At 41.8% G+C, this 13,043-nt stretch overlaps 1 non-coding gene across 1 annotated transcript; it reads right to left on the bottom strand.

Moving 5' to 3' along the window:
• Positions 1–11,864: 11,864 nt before the first annotated feature.
• On the bottom strand, positions 11,865–11,971 carry LOC148208275 (small nucleolar RNA R71). Its single transcript, XR_015789132.1, has one exon. It is a non-coding gene; the product is annotated as a small nucleolar RNA R71 (small nucleolar RNA).
• Positions 11,972–13,043: the final 1,072 nt, after the last annotated feature.

The raw sequence follows: 13,043 nt of genomic DNA on the forward strand, positions 1-13,043 counted from the left end.
TCAAGGTATAGACATGAGTGCGTAGGGTTAATGCTATCATCTAAAGGGATCTAAAAGAAGAGGCCCAGGCTAGCTATATAAAGATAAGGGGTGGCTTGGATAGAGAGCCATTGAAATTCCCGCCTAGGGTAAGCACTATCTGGGGCCAGTACTACGAGAGGGATGCTAGGGCATGGACAGGCAAACATGAACCAGAGGATGAAAAAAAGAAAGCTAACACTCATTAAAATGCTCAAGCATCAACAGACAAACTGTGCACTAGCAGGGTCTAGCATCAAGACTATACATACGGGGCAAGGCAAAAGACAGATGTTGAGAACACAGGATTTGTTAACTTCTTACTTTCACTTAATTTCTGGGGGGGGGGGGGGGGGAGGGAGGGTCACAATCTTACAGACAAAATAAAATAAAAACAACTAGAGTTAAAATTAAACTACTAAACATTAAAATCAAACAAAGAAATTTAAATGCATAAATTGAAAATGTAGAAATTAAAACCTAATTAAAAAATTCGAAAATAATATGGGGGGAACAATGTTTCGGAAATAACTAAGCGATCTCCCGGTGGATGAGCTGTCCAACGTCTATGGCGTGACCTTGTAAAATTCAGGCCAACAGAACGACTCTATCCTTCGTAACAGACGAATCATGCGTGGTAGGCATGACCCGACTCTTAACGAAGTAGAGCCAAACGTTGGCTTCCCTCGTAAATTGGCCAGATTTCAGCGAGCGGGCACCCTTGTCCGTCACTTGCCATACAGCACCCTCAATGCCTACCAGATGTAGGGCAGTTTCAAGCTCTCACATTGAGGGCTTCTGAATTATCGTGTTGAATTCAGCATATGGATTGTTGGGCAGCTTAAGCAGTTTGTTGATCCTCTCCGGCATCCAGTCAGTTTCCACCTGCACTGTGGTGTGTCCCATTCTGTTAGGGTCAAAGTTTGCGTAGAATTCCCTCACGAACTCCAGCAAAACAGGCATAGGGGGAGCACAAAAATGCTCCCACTTTAACCGTGCGGCTTCCTCCTTCACAAACTAGGGCATCTCTGCCTCCAAAAATCGTTTTCTGTAGGTACAAGTCTCTTGCCTTGATCACTAGATAGCTCGCCCTTGCCTCCAGATCAACGAACTTCTAGAATGCTGCCTGGCCCGTAGGGACCACCGTGATACGCTTGGAGGAGCTCGGTTGAAGAGCTTGGTGTTGGAGGAAGCTGGGGAATAGCGACCATCCGGGAGCGACGCTTCCTTTCAGACACAGAGGCGAATTTTGTGGCTTTAGCTTTAGCAGGAGGCGGTTGAGGCACTTTTGGTGTTTTAATCTTTTTGGTTGGGCTAGGGCTAAGGACAGATTGGGCCGGCCGTTTGGTCTTTTGCGTTCACGAGGTTGGTCCATCAGTGGGTAAGGATTTGGAGGGGATAGGCGGATGCATTTCTTTGACGAGGATGGGTGGAGGGATGTTGGTAGTTGAAGGAGGGGTGGTTGTAGGTTGTGGAGTTTGTGGAAGGGTGGCCGGAGGGGGTGGATTATCAGTAATGGTGGGAGGGTTTTAAGTGAGAGGAAGCATGGCTGTGAGCTTTTCCGGGTCTTCGCTAGCGGTCAAGGGTTTATCAGGCTGGACTTGGGAAGAAGAGACAGTCGGGTCAGTGACGTTTACCTGAGGGCTGGCGACAGGGGGAGGCGGTGGCAGAATCCCAGCTTCGGCCGGCGTGTGCTCTGAGCTGGTGGGACTCTGCTCCTCAATCGCCTCCGGCGGGATGGTTTCAGTAGCCTCCTTGAAGTCGCCGCTCGACCCAGAGCTTGCCGAAAGCTCGAGCTTCAGCGCTCTCTTCCTATTCGCTCTGTGCTTGATTCTAGGCATTTTGGATTAGTGTTTGGGAAGAAGAAGAGGGCTTTGGGAACTTAAAAGGAGAAGGGGAGGTACGGTTATGGCGTAGAGTGGGGAGAGAGAATGAGGGAGACGTGGGTCTTAAAGAAAAAATTAAAAACAGAAAGTTGTTGTGGCCCATTAAAGAAACTCTCCCCACGATTTTCTTCCAATTAATGGAAATAAAATTTTGCCCCCTAAACGAAAAAATAAAATCCCCCAAAATCTCTAGCAATTATGATTTATTCCCAAAAATTTGAAAATTTTACTTACTTCTCTCTTTGGAAGCCGAAATTTGCTATAAATACCTTTCTGCATGTCTTCCACGCCCTGACACTCTCACCTGCCCTGTTCTTTCGTGTCAGCGACGTCACGCCGTCATCACTACATGCCCTTTTTCGAAGGTTATCCACTCAACATGAATTTTAATTACTTGCCCCCCTAAAAACCAAAATGAAAACAGATTAAAATTCAAAAAGGCAGATAAAACAATTAAACATCTAAATTTCTAATTCAAAACTGGGGAGCAATAAAGCAATTGGTCATTAAATCCTGCTCCCTTTATTTCGTGTTGGTTTCTCAGTCCGCGGCGAAGTGGTGAGCTCTAGCATCTCTCACCACGCTTCCGCCAAAAAAATGCTTCAACCTCTGCTCGTTCACGGTAAATTCTCTTCTTGAATCCATCTCTTGTACTTTAACTGCTCCATAGGGAAATACATGCGAGACCAAAAATGGGCCTGACCATCTCGGTTTGAGCTTCCCTGAGAAAAGTTTGAGTCTTGAATTGAAAAGCAACACTTGTTGCCTTTTTTCAAACTTTCTAGGATTAATTCTCACATCGTGTCAGCGCTTCGTCTTTTCTTTGTATAATTTAGCATTCTCATATGCATCTCTGTGAAATTCCTTGAGCTCTAGCAATTGTAAGCGGCGAACATTCCCTGATGCAGCATAATCTAGAATTAACTTCTTCACAGCCCAAAAGTCTTATGTTCCAACTCCAATGGGAGATGGCAAGGTTTCCCAAAAACTAATTTGTATGGAGATGTGCCCAGAGGCGTCTTGAATGCTGCGCGATAAGCCCACAACGCATCGTCCAACTTCATTGCCCAATCTCTTCTATTTGTGCTAACAACTTTTTCCAATATGCTCTTGATCTCTCTATTAGATATCTCAGTTTTCCCATTTGACTGGGGGTGATAAGCTGTGGATACTTTGTGTCTGATGTTATACTTAGCAAGGAGAGATGCTATAGCTTTGTTGATGAAGTGGGAGCCTTCGTCACTGATCATAGCTATGGGTATACCAAATCTCTTGAATATTTGCTTGTAGAGAAACTTTGCTACCACTTTGGCATCACTGTTGGCACATGCCACTGCCTCGAACCATTTTGATACGTAATTGACTGCCAATAAAATGAAGAGGTTTCCATTGGATGGAGGGAATGGTCCCATGAAGTCCATGCCCTATACATCAAAAAGCTCCACCTCTAAGATGTATGTGAGAGGCATCTCTGACCACTTGTAAATATTTCCAACTCTTTGACATTTATTGCAATGTTGGACTAACTCATACGCATCCTTGAAAATGGTAGGCCAAAATTATCCGCTTTGGAAAACTTTTGCTGCTGTGCGCTGCCCTCCAAAGTGGCCACTGTATGGTGCCGAATGACATTTAGCTAGCACCTGGCGTGCTTCTGCATTGGCGATGCATCTTCTGATCACTTTATCTTGGCCAATCCTATAGAGATATGGGTCATCCACAAATAAAACTTACTCTCATACAAAAACCTTTTCAGCTGTTGCTTGTTCATGTCCGCTGGCAGAATTCCACTAGCAATATAGTTGGCTAGATCTGCAAACCATGGTTCTTCATTTTCATTTAGAACTCCAATAGCCAACACTTGCTCATCTGGGAAGGTCCCTCTAGTTTTTGTTTCATTCTCGGAGCATTCAAGAGTAGGCAACCTGGACAAGTGGTCAGCAACCAAATTTTCTGTTCCTTTCTTGTCTTTGATCTCTATATCGAATTCTTGCAGTAGTAAAATCCAGCGGATAAGCCTTGGTTTAGCATCCTTCTTTGTTAGTAAATATTTCAGAGCAGCATGGTTCGTGTAGACAATCATCTTTGACCTTACTAGATACGCTCTAAATTTCTCAAATGCGAACACCACTTCTAAAAGATCTTTCTCTGTTGTGGTGTAATTCATCTGCGCCCCAATCAAAGTTTTGCTGGCCTAATAAATCGCATGCAACAGTTTCCTTCTGCGTTGAGCAAGAACTGCTCCCACAGCATAGTCGCTGGCATCGCACATTAGTTCGAAAGGCTGATTCCAGTCTGGAGCTGTTATTATGGGAGCATGTGTGAGGGCATACTTCAGCGTGTTGAAAGTCTGCAAACATTCAGATGTGAAGTTCAATTCTTTATCAATCTCAAGCAAGGAACAAAGAGGTTTAGAGATTTTTGAGAAATCTTTAATAAATCTACGATAAAAACCAGCATGCCTCAGGAAACTGCGAATACCCTTGACATTTACAGGTGGGGGCAATTTCTCTATTGCCTTTATCTACGCCTTGTTTACTTTTATGCCCTTTCTGGAGACTCTGTGCCCAACACAATTCCTTCTTGCATCATAAAGTGACACTTCTCCCAATTCAGGACAAAGTTTGTTTCTTCACATCTTTGCAACACCTTCTTCAGGTTGCCTAGATATTCTGCAAACAACTTTCCAAACACCGAAAAGTCGTCCATAAAAATTTCTACCACTGATTCTACCAAGTCAGAAAAGATAGCCATCATGCACCTCTAGAACGTTTCTGGAGCATTACAAAGCCCGAATAGCATTCGCCTGAAAGCGAACGTTCCGTAGGGACAAGTAAAAGTTGTCTTCTGCTGGTCTTGAGGAGCAATTGTAATCTAATTATAACCATTGTAGCCGTCTAAAAAATAGTAATACTCTTGACCTGCCAGCATGTCCAGCATTTGATCAATGAAGGGAAGAGAAAAGTGGTCATTCTTTGTGGCTTTATTCAGCTTGCAGCAATCCATATAAATACGCCATCCAGATACTATCCTCATGGGTATGAACTCATTCTTTGCGTTCTCCACTATAGTCATACCTTCTTTCTTAGGCACACACTGCACTGGACTTACCCACTCGCTATCTGAAATTGGATATATGATTCCTGCATCCAACCATTTAATAATTTCTTTCTTTACAACCTCCTTCATAGCCGGATTAAGTCTACGCTGGGGCTCTATAGAGTTCTTGCAGTCCTTCTCTAGTACTATCTTATGCATACAAAAGTTGGGGCTTATCCGCTTGATATCAGCAATAGTCCATCCAATTGCTCTTTAATGTGCCTTGAGTACGTTCAACAGCATCTGTTCCTTTTCCAAAGGCAAGTCTGCTGCTATGATAATTGGCAATGTCTCTGATGAACCCAGGTAAGCATATTTTAGATGTTGCGACAATGCTTTAAGCTCTAGCAATGACGGCTCTTCAATAGATGGCTTCTGTAATCTAAGCTCCGGGTTTGTGAGGTCTAAAGACTCATACATTCTTTTCACAAAGCCTGCATTGTCATTCATGCAGTCAGACTGGGTATCTTCTAGTTCCTCTTTAGATGCGTCGGCAAGACTTTCAGCGTCAACTGCTTCTAGATGTTCCAGCATGGCTTGTGTTTCCAACTCCTCCATTATTGCTTCATCCAATATCTTTAATATTGAACACTCTTCTGATTCAGTAGGAAATTTCATAGAGTCATGCACCGAGAATTTCACTTATTGATCCTGCACACGCATTGTCAACTCTCCTTTGTGGACAAATACCAAAGCTCTCCCCGTTGCAAGGAATGGTCTTCCATGAATAATAGGAATCTTCTTATCTGCATCATAATCCAAAATGATAAATTCAGCAGGGAAAAAAAATTTATCTACTTGTACCAAAATGTCTTTAATTTTTCCTTTGGATGCGTAATGGATGATTCAGACTCAATGCGTAATGTGGTATATGATTCAGACTCAACTAGACCCTTGCTTGATTTTCCTTGAACAGCTCTGGGATCACACCATGAGTGATTATTTGATGATATTCTTTCCAAAATATTGAATGCTTCAGCATAGGGTTTTGCTAGCAAAGCCCCATTTGCAGACGCATCAATCACTAATCGTGTGGCATCATCCACACCTTTGTAATATGTCTCTATCTGTATGCATCTTGGAATCCCATGGTGAGGACACCTCTACAATAATCACTTGAAATGCTCCCAGAATTCACTGACTGATTCCCCAGCAAATTGTTGAAAATTGTTGATCTCACTACGATACTTAGCGTTTTTGCTGGGTGGGAAATACTTCATCAAAAACTTCAGCCAAGTCATCCCAACTTGTAATAGATTCTGAAGGAATGACTCCAACCATGTTCTGGCTTCATGTCTAAGCAAATACGGAAATAGCTTAAGCCTCAGCACTTCTTTGCTCAATCCTTCATCCTTGAATGAATTGCAAACTCATATAAAGAATTTCAGATGCTGATGTGGGTCCTCTGTAGCATGTCCATGAAATTAACCCACTGTCTGGAGCATCTGAAACATCACTGGTTTCAGCTCAAATTTAGAAGCTTCAATTTCTGGCTCCGTGATAACTGGGTTGAAGTTGTAGAATGTCGGAGCCGCATATGCTCTAATTTCCCTGTCGATGTCGTCTGCTAAGAGTACAACGTTGCGAGAGGGCACTGCTACATCAGGGTAAGCAACGACAGGAACCTCATCTACTATTTCCTATATCCTCACATTCGGTCTTATAGGCACATTAGGCTGAACTGGCTGGTTCAGTTTGTCCATGTTGGCTGCCGCTTGTTGTCGCCTCTACTCTCGTATATTTCTAGGGAAGGTACGCTCTATTTCGTGATCAATAATATATTCTAATCCTTCGTAGTCGTTCATGCACCTCACAAAAACAACAGCAAAATACAAATGTGAAAACAAGAAAAAAATCACTTCAGCACCGTATCAACAAATATCAACATTAAAATAAAATCGCAAAAATCCCCGGCAACGGTGCAAAAAATTTGTTGCATCCACACAACTGTGTCGACAACAAGTGCAAGTATACACGATTCGTCGGTTGTAGTACGTAACGAGGTAGTATCCACAGGGATTTTTGGTTGATATTTTAATCATACAAGCAGATACCAACAAATAAAAATGTGCAGAGTTTGGGTATGTATATTATCTAGGAGAATTAAAATAAAGTAATAACAGGATGACAAAACTTTGCAATAGACAAAAGTTTCAAAGCTATCAACACAAGAAAGTAGCAGCACAGAAAGTGATAACGGGGGATTAACAGATATGGAAAAAGTGAGGGAGATTCAGTATGCTTTCAGAAGTTATCAACCTACCCTCAGCGTAGCTAACATTTATTAGTGCCCAGTTCGACTCGTTTCCCTTCCGAGATACCCCAAACATGAGTAAATACAACTCTCGTTGCTAGTTACCCAAGCAATAAACCCAAACTATAGGCATGATTAGGGGACCCCATTCCTAAGTATCCCTATAGCTATAGGAAAGCACTAACCACAAGCAAAACAAATCAGCACCTACAAGCCCTTCCGGATCAATATACAAGCTAGCATACACGAAACAGCGGCCAACAGTAACGCGAAGATTGAAGAAATGAATTCATATTTGCTTAAAAATAAATATAGCAGCTAGAGGTTCGGTCTCAAGTCAGTTACAACATGTGAACCTCCCCCAAAATGGGATTTAGCTCATAATGGATGAAGAAAACAAAATGGAAGAAGAAGAAATACAACCGATAGCAGAAAAATGGCTAAATGACAGAGAAAAAGAAATAGTCAGCTCTTCCAGCAGGCGAACTTCCCCTTTCTGGCGTCAGCTCTCCTCCCGAAAATGGGTATATTCCGTTCCTTGGTGTTTTCAGCTCTCAATTTTTGTCTTCCTTAGGATCTGCGTGTCTGTAGGCCAGGGCAACATTCCCTTTAAATATCGAGTCCCGTTTTTAGGGCACCCGATTGAGGATTGTAAGGACATAAGTGAATCCCGTGTTTTTGAATTAACTGTACGGATACTCATGCTCTGGCATCGCTATGCTCTAGCTTTTATATGCTATGACTTGAAAATGCTCTGGCTTTTCCTCTCTGGTTCAGCACTTCCTTCTTCTCTTAGCTCTTCTTTAAAAACTTGTGCAAATGAACCACCAATACGAGAGTTTATGCTGTTTTTGGCCAAAGTTCTCAAGACTAAAGATATTTAGCTAAGAATTTGCAATTAAACTCTATTCATGCTAGTTATGATCTAAAACCGACACACTTTGACATTATAATGCACATTTTCACCCAAATGATCACCAGAATAACTCTCTTTTGGAGAGTTATCAGTCAGCTAGCTATAGTATCACTATGGTAGGTCTTGCTTCACCAATACCCAACCTCTGATATACTGATAATGGCACAAGGTTTATGCTTACACCCAAATCGCATATAGCATGGCTCACATTCTTTCCACCAATAGAGATTGGAATAGTGAAACTCCCTAGATCCCAGATTTTCTGTGGCAGCTTGTCTGTTAAAATTGCACTGCACTCCTTGGTTGAATTTATCGTTTCAAACTCTCCAAACCTCCTTTTCTTAGTCAAGATATCGTTCAAAATTTTTGCATAGTTAGACATCTGCTCAATAGCCTTAACTAAGGGTATATTGATGTGGAGTTGCTTCAACACATCCAAAAAATGCATGAGTTGATCATTTTGGATTTTCATTTGAAGCCTTTGAAGATAAGCAGGAGGTGGACTATATTTCTCTGGTGTTTGCAAATTTTTCTGGACTGGTGCTCTTCTTGGTTCTGCTCCTCCACTGATTCTGCTTCTGCTGCTCTTTTTCCTCTGCTAATTTCAGGTTCATGTTGAGCTTCTGTCCCTGTGTGAATTTCTGATTCTGAAATCTACTCATGCGATGCTCCAGCATCGTTCACTCTGTTATCATCAACAACACATTTTCTGCAGTTTCCTTTACATGATAGTCTGCTCGCAGTTAAGGCCACACCTTATAGTTATAGCTTTACACTGTTCCTTCCCTTCTCTCTTGGGATTTTCGGTGTCACTAGGCAAAGTACCAAGGGGCCTATTTTTCAACTCATTTGCCATTTGTCCCAATTGGATTTCCAAATTTCTTAAAGAAGCTATTTGGCTTTGGAATGTTGCATTATTCTTTGCCATGTATTCTATCATTAGATTCTCCACATAATTGGAGGAACTTGTTGTTGGCTTCACTTCCTACTTTTGATTAGACATTATGAGACTAGGGTGGTGAATCTCCTTTTGTTGAAATTGAGAGGCGTCCTACTGTCTTTGGTTCCCTCCCCAACTGAAAGTGGGGTGCTGCCTTCATCCCTCGCAATAAGAACAGGAGATGGCTAGTACATTGTTGATTCCATGGCTAGTTGACGACGCTGCAGCATTGTTCATGTTCTTGACCATATTAGTCAGGATGGTAATTTGTGCCTTCAGTGAAGCCATTAAATCATCATTATCAGCTCCTTGACCAGTTCCGTCACTTCAGGCTCTGGTATATGACCAGTGGTAAGGGATTCTCGGTAGTTGATCCACGGGGCCTAATTACGCTTGTTTACATGCGTAAAAAGAAGGTTTTAGATGCTGTTTTTACAATGTTTCAGCTTTGTTTCGGATTTTTCTCGGTCGTTTGAGTTCCAATTCATGCAAAATTCATATATTATGGTTTGTGGTTGGCTTATATTGTATTTATGACATTTTAGGACCATTTGGGAGTGCAAATTAATCAAAAGAAGCAAAAAGACGGAAAAAACCTACATGGGAGGCGCCAGGCGCCTGCGTGCCTGCAGAAAAACAGTTTTTCTTCCAACTTTGCCCTTAATGAAACGCGTCTTCCAATGCGTTTTGGTGGTTCCAACCGATGCATACGTGTAGAAGAAGTGTTCCACTATCAGTTTGAGCACGATTTGGTCAGTCAAAAGAGTTGGAAATGGGTGATTCACCATCGTTTTAGGACCTACCTAACCAATTCTGCACAGCTATAAATTCCAGCAACTTCTCCACCAAATTCATCAAGCCTTGCTTCCTTCTCTTGATCATTTTTAGTGTTTCTTTGTTGCTTTCTAAGTACTTTTGAGTTGCTTTCATTAGTTGCTTTTGGTTTTTAAATCCCGAGTACTTTACATTCTTTTATTGAGCTTTGTTTTGTTTCCATTTGTACTTAGTTATTTTCTACTTATTCAAATATATAAAAATCTAGCACTTTGCTTATCTTCCCTTTGCCTTTACTTTATTTTTAGTTAAGAGAGTTGTGTTTTTGGAGGAAAGAGCACGTGACACTCCCCCTTGCTTGAAAGAGAAGGGCGAAGCTCTCAATCCCGATAAAAACTCTCCGTTAGTTAACTTTTGTTTTTCACACATGCATTCCACATTCAACCATTTTACTTGCTGTATTTTCTTCAATATGTCTTTCTAAATTCCTGTCTCTAGCCCGGTTATGGATAGTTAGCCTTTTATTTCTAATAAGGGTTGCTAAGAAGTAGTGTTTTTGCTTTCCATTCATTGCTCAACATGTTTTCCCAAAAAGTTAGGATTTAGAGAAGGCCACTGTAAGTCTTAACAAGTCAATACTGAAAAGGTTGCTTATTTGCATTGTTGAGTGGTTAAACCGAGGAGAGGAGCGCCTTAGACATAAGGGTTCCGCTTAAGTAGCCTAGACATAGGACCTTAACCCGAGGTTGCGACTATTTCCATCCTAAAACTAAGATATCTCTCGTAATAGACATATTAGGGAATGTCTTAGGACTTTGAACTTGCTTAGACATAAGTCAAGTGAAAAGCGTAGTCGTTGGTTCCTAAAGTGAAATGCATATCGTCCTTAGCATATCCTTGATTCTTTGTTGGCTAACTTGAAGTAATTCGGGCTAGGTTTTATCATTATAAGTCCAAATCCCAAATCCAAAACCATTATTTGTGACCACTTCCCATTTTACAAGAATCACTCATTTCAACATTCACTATTCTTTAAACCTTTAGAGTTTGGAAATTATTTAGAAGTCCTTGAGGATCGATACTTGGATACTCCATCCATTTTATATTACTCTGACAGGTGTGCGCTTGCATCTATATAATTGTTACCACGCTTAGTGCGTGCGTTCAGCATAAACGCCCAGTCAAGTTTTTGGCGCCGTTGCCGGGGACTTTAGTTTTAAAATTATTTTCAAATTCTTTTAGTTTTTATTTTTGTGAATTGTTGTTGGGTGTAATTTCCATCCACCGTTTTTGTTCTATATTTTTGGTCGTTTAACTCACAAGGGTAAGTTAAAGTGCATGAGCACAAGATCTTTTCTTCTACCCCTTGACCCTGAGATTGAGCGGACCCTTCGAAAAACTCGAAAGGAGCAACGACTTCGAAAACAACTAGAAAAGCAAAAAGAGAGAGAAGGTGAAATCAGTCCTGAAAGTGAGGTAGAGAGTACGAGCACATCAATGGCAGATATTCCACCTCGTGATCCGGTTGATCCACTTGCTGTTAACGGTAATATGAGGGATCATGCAAGAAATGATGAATTCAACCATATCCAGATGGCGGACAACAGAGACGTGGCAATGCGAGAATATGCCGCCACGGCTTTTCAGAACTTTGATTCAGGGATAGTCAACCCTATTCCAGCCCACGCAAACTTTAAGCTTAAACCAATGATGTTCCAAATGTTGCAGACAATTGGACATTTTGGAGGGCAGGAACATGAGGATCCACATGATCATCTGAAATCATTCATTCAAATTGCAAATGCATTTCGATTACCTGGTATAACAGACGATGCTCTGAGACTAACACTTTTTCCATTTTCTTTGAAGGACCAAGCTAGAGCATGGCTCAATGCATTTCCACTGGGATCCATCACCACATGGGGGTCGTTAGTGGAGAAGTTCTTAACAAAATTCTTCCCACCTACTCGCCACGCTGATATCAGAGAGGAGATCATCTCCTTTAGACAGTATGATCGTGAACCTGTTCACGAGGCGTGGGAGAGATTTAAAGAACTAATCAGGAAATGTCCGAACCATGGCTTGCCGGCATGCATCCAGATAGAACATTTCTTTAGAGGTTTAGATCATCCTACTAAGATGATGCTAAACAATGCTGCCAACGGAGCCTTTACAAAGAAGACATTCAACGAGATAGTTGACATCCTAAATGACTTAGCTTCACCCAACGAACTATGGTGTTCGCAAAGATCTAGGGCAGCACCAAAGAAGCAAGATCGAGCTGGAGTTTTGGCTCTGGACATTGCGACCTCGATGCAAAAAGAGATGGTTACAATGAACCAGAGGCTAAAAGAGATGGCATTGGGAATAAAAAATCCATTAGCCACGCCGATACAACCTATGCAGTCAGATTATTGTACTCCTGCCCCTGTTTGCCAAGTCAACGATCTCATTTGTTCATTTTGCAGTGAAAACCATATTTATGATAATTGTCCACATAACCCTGCTTCCGTTTTTTATGTAGGACATGGGAACAATAGGAACTTTAACCCATATTCGAACACCTACAACCCAGGTTGGAGGCACCACCCTAATTTCTCATGGTGAGGACAAGGAGGTTCGAGCGGTTTTAATCAAGGGCAGAGCCAACAGAACAAGCAGCCCTATGTTCCACCTACACAGCAATACATCCCACCACCGCAACAGTAGTACAATCAGAGAACACAGACTCCACCAGTTCAAAATAACAACTCAAATCTTGAGAATATGATGAAGGAGTACATGGCCCGAACCGACGCAGTGATACAATCCCAAGCGGCATCAATGAGGAATTTCGAGACCCAATTGGGACAACTCGCCAATGAATTGAAGAATAGACCACAAGGTTCTTTTCCAGGCCATACTGAATTACCAAAACGAGAAGGGAAAGAACAGTGCAAAGCTGTCACCCTCAGGAGTGGACTGGCATATGATGGACCAACAATGCCAACAACAGATGTACAGATTCCGTCCACTGAACCAATTGTAAAGACACCAGAAAATCCAACAACACCAGAAAAGAAAATATTAGAAAAGGTAATGAGGACACCCCGAGTGTTCCTCCACAGGTACAGCCTTCTTTTACCCCTACTCCCCCGTTTCCACAAAGATTAGTTA

The sequence above is a fragment of the Momordica charantia genome, assembly GCF_013281855.1.
Source record: "Momordica charantia cultivar OHB3-1 chromosome 11 unlocalized genomic scaffold, Mcharantia_2.0 BLBB01000011.1, whole genome shotgun sequence".
Classification (NCBI taxonomy): domain Eukaryota; kingdom Viridiplantae; phylum Streptophyta; class Magnoliopsida; order Cucurbitales; family Cucurbitaceae; genus Momordica; species Momordica charantia.